Source organism: Ambystoma mexicanum (assembly GCF_040938575.1).
Source record: "Ambystoma mexicanum isolate Mex_15411 chromosome 12 unlocalized genomic scaffold, UKY_AmexF1_1 Mex_chr12_unloc.2, whole genome shotgun sequence".
NCBI classification, from domain to species: domain Eukaryota; kingdom Metazoa; phylum Chordata; class Amphibia; order Caudata; family Ambystomatidae; genus Ambystoma; species Ambystoma mexicanum.
In genome coordinates this window covers 1340830-1344330 of record NW_027182323.1, presented here as the reverse complement: position 1 = coordinate 1344330, position 3501 = coordinate 1340830, and the positions used below count along the sequence as shown (strand labels likewise).

The window sequence follows — 3501 nt, the reverse complement described above, 5'->3', positions numbered from 1 at the left end:
ACGGTCCGGCAGGTCTCGCTGGTCTGGGCCTCCTGCATCAGCATGGTGCCCTGGGTCCGCCCAGGCCACCCTCCACCCAGGATGCTCCCGGCATCCACAGTGCCCCCGGCACCTCAAGCCCATGTCCCCATGGGCCATCATGGTCCCGGCCTGCAACAATAGTAAGTTCGGGTGATCCTGGCAAACTACCAAGGTGCTGGCTCCCCCAGCAGGTGAGAGGCCGGCAGTGTGTCCACCTGCGGCCCCCCAACAGTTAAGTACATTCCAAATATGTAAATGTCACACATACATAGACTGAAAACTTGGCAGCTGGGCAAGGGGGTGGGGGTGTCCCAAGAATACTGAATCTCTACTGGAACAAGATGTGGGGCTTTAAGGAGGCTCAGCAGGCATGGTTCAAAGGGAGGCTGGCTCTTTACTGAAACATATGGGGTACGTGCCTGGGATCTTCACTCCGTTTTGAACCAAGCAATGGGTTCTAGTGAGATTGCCTTTGTGCTAGACCAATGGGTGGGCACTGGGGCAGCCTGGTGTACTCGGCAGAAGAGCCAACAACCCAGTCCACCCCAGCAAGAGTCTTTTCAACTATTCCTTACATTATTCCTATTTCATTGTAGTAAGGCCAACACATCATACTGTTGTGTATAATCCACACTCATACAATCATATCAATCTTTCACAAGCTGTAAAATTCGAAATGTTCAGAGACTGTGCTAGATACTAAATTGCCTAATCTCACTTGGAGATATGGTAATTGAGGAGAAAACCCAAGAGTCTTTTCTGAACAGAGCCCAATGCAACAGCCATTTCAAGTCATTTTCCAGAATGGCATCATGACGGCAATGGGGAATAAACATAATGTTCCAGGCCTGTATTCTATGACTGGTCCAAAGGCAAGAAAGAGTCATGAAATCCCATGCAGGTGAGATGGTAAGGTGCATATGTTAAGGGGTTTCAACCTCTGCTCAGTGCTCCCTGAGGTACTCATTCTCCGTGACAAGCTCTTTACAAAGACATAAGTATAATACAAAGTCCCAATGATTAAGAATTACTGATATCGGGAAAGGGTGTATTAGGCTATCATAAATCTCGTAGTACTGCAGATTTCAGGGCACCTGTGCTTAGCTAAAAATTAGGGGTACCGTGGCACTAAGTGTATGGTTCCATGGTGTAATGGTTAGCACTCTGGACTTTGAATCCAGCGATCCGAGTTCAAATCTCGGTGGAACCTCACATTTTTCACTGAAATGAGACGCTTTTCGGAATCTCAATTTTATTTCCCTTTATTTCATTCATTCCCGCTCCTAGTATTTACAATTCGAATACATCATGAACGAAAGTCGGTCTTAGTTTCGTCTGACTTTATTTTGTTCCGTGTTCTTTACATACTATCACTATAAAAAATGTAATCTGTATTAATTTTGCTACTAAATAGTTTTTAAAATAGTGTTCGTTCATATCACGTTGTGCATATGGACTTCACTATGGAAGATGAAAAGTGAGGATTAAAGAGGCTTTCGCTAAAAGTGTTTCCGCCCGGTTTCGAACCGGGGACCTTTCGCGTGTGAGGCGAACGTGATAACCACTACACTACGGAAACGGAACTGTACGTGTGCTTTTCTTTCCCATTATTATGATAGCGCATGGAAGGGGGTGCTGAAGCACGGCATATCAACACAGTAACATTTAAGCCAGCTGGCTCCTTCCATGCCAGTGAAGTCAGACAGATCATTGTACACTGGATTAAACTTGCGACCAAGATCCCGTTAATATATATGTCTTACTCCATGGACACTCCCCATCTTTTGAAGTTTTAAAGGAATGTATTGTTTCATTTTGAGTGCCCCAAATCAATCCAAAATCCTTTGTAAACGTGGATCTGTCTCCAGTGCTGCATCAACCACCTGTGCCCGCACCTGGCACAGGTGAGTGTCCCTGTATTAGATCACTACCACCACCTATGCACCTCATACCATGCGCCACACACCTGAACGATTTATCAGCAACAGAAGAGATATTGTTTTCCCTGGAAAATGCAATGCCCAGAGAGCCACATGAATTTGAATCACACACCCAAAGAGGACGACACATAGGGGGCCCAGTATGACACAGGGGGCGCAGGATGGCGGCTATAGCACAGCAGTGCACGTGCCAGAGGAAGACAGAGAGAAGCACGTGGATGCGGTGCTTTAAAGACATGCATCCTGTTTGAGCTTCCAGCATCACATAGACTCAATAGACAGCTGTGTGACTGTCTCCCAGGTGTCCTCTGCCATGTGTTGGTTTGGGGCTCTGCCGATGCAATTACCACAGAGCAGCCAGAAGGCACCCCAGTAACTCAGCAGCCCAGGAACGCCATTGGTTGAATGTCATCACTTGTCTCAGAGAAAATGAATATCGTTAGAGGGCTTGAGCATGCGTGTGTGAAGTGTATTTCTGGTTGTGCATATTGTGACCAACCCTACAGATGTATCAACCTGTGACCGATAATGGCATTTTAACGAGTTGGTTGCAAGAGGGTGCCTGGGCAGTATGGCTGTGTGCTGGCCACAGCAGGCCTGAGCAATCTTATGCAAGGGAATTGTCTTTATTATTGTTATTTAGTATTGTGAACACTTTTCCCGCCCAAAAGGAACCAGAGGGCAATTTCCAGAGAAATAGAGAACTGCAACATACACGTACTAAATAATCACAAATACAGTAATTTCTTAATAAATCCAAAACATCCAATTGCAATTCAAGCTGCAGGAGCACTCCTCAAAAAGTCTTTTAAAACATGGTGGACGAGAATTCAGAGTGCACGGTAACAGTGCACAGCACAGGTTCAGATGCGTTCCACACTGCACAAGCCCCCTTAGAAAAGGAAAGGATCCACTTTTTAATGTTTGTTTTTAATAGAGAATCAACGTTTTTCTTCTAGATGACCTGATTACATATAATATGAATTAATCCAAATAGACAGAAACACTGGGCTGAACAGTTGTAAAGTTTTTAAAACAATATAGAGCTTTATTTATCATGTTGCTTGCCCCCCATTGTGACGCAGTGACCAGGAGAAATTTGACCTAACATCCTTAATGCATATACAAGCAGGGCTTCAGTATGTTAGACCGCCTTAGGGGTGCCAGATTTGACTTTGCGTGGAAATACAGAAGATAATTCATACAGTCCACTCTTAATCACACCAGTCCCTGAACTACTGTCCTAAAACCATCTTTAGGCAAAGAGGTGACATACATTTCAGTAGCTGTAGATTTTGTTCATCAGATTAGATAGTGAATACAACATGCTTTGCAAGGGACAGTCTGGGAACACAAAGAAGCCCAGGACTTAACTGTAGAATATATTGGCGCAGAAACAATATGTAAAGTGAACTCTCCCAGGCAGAGCTAAGGGATAGAACAAGAACTGAGTCTTGGAAGGGCTGCGTTTGTCCTCTTCCAGTCTCTAATGTTCTGGGAGGGTTGTTTGAGCTGCCGGATGCTCTCCTCGGTTGACACC

At 45.1% G+C, this 3501-nt stretch overlaps 2 non-coding genes across 2 annotated transcripts; one reads left to right on the top strand and one right to left on the bottom strand.

Annotated features, from left to right (window-relative positions):
- The first annotated feature begins 1159 nt into the window (after positions 1–1159).
- Positions 1160–1231, top strand: TRNAQ-UUG (transfer RNA glutamine (anticodon UUG)). Its single transcript has one exon. It is a non-coding gene; the product is annotated as a tRNA-Gln (tRNA).
- Positions 1232–1527: 296 nt separating this feature from the next.
- Positions 1528–1600, bottom strand: TRNAV-CAC (transfer RNA valine (anticodon CAC)). The gene has a single exon. It is a non-coding gene; the product is annotated as a tRNA-Val (tRNA).
- Between the last annotated feature and the right edge of the window lie 1901 nt (positions 1601–3501).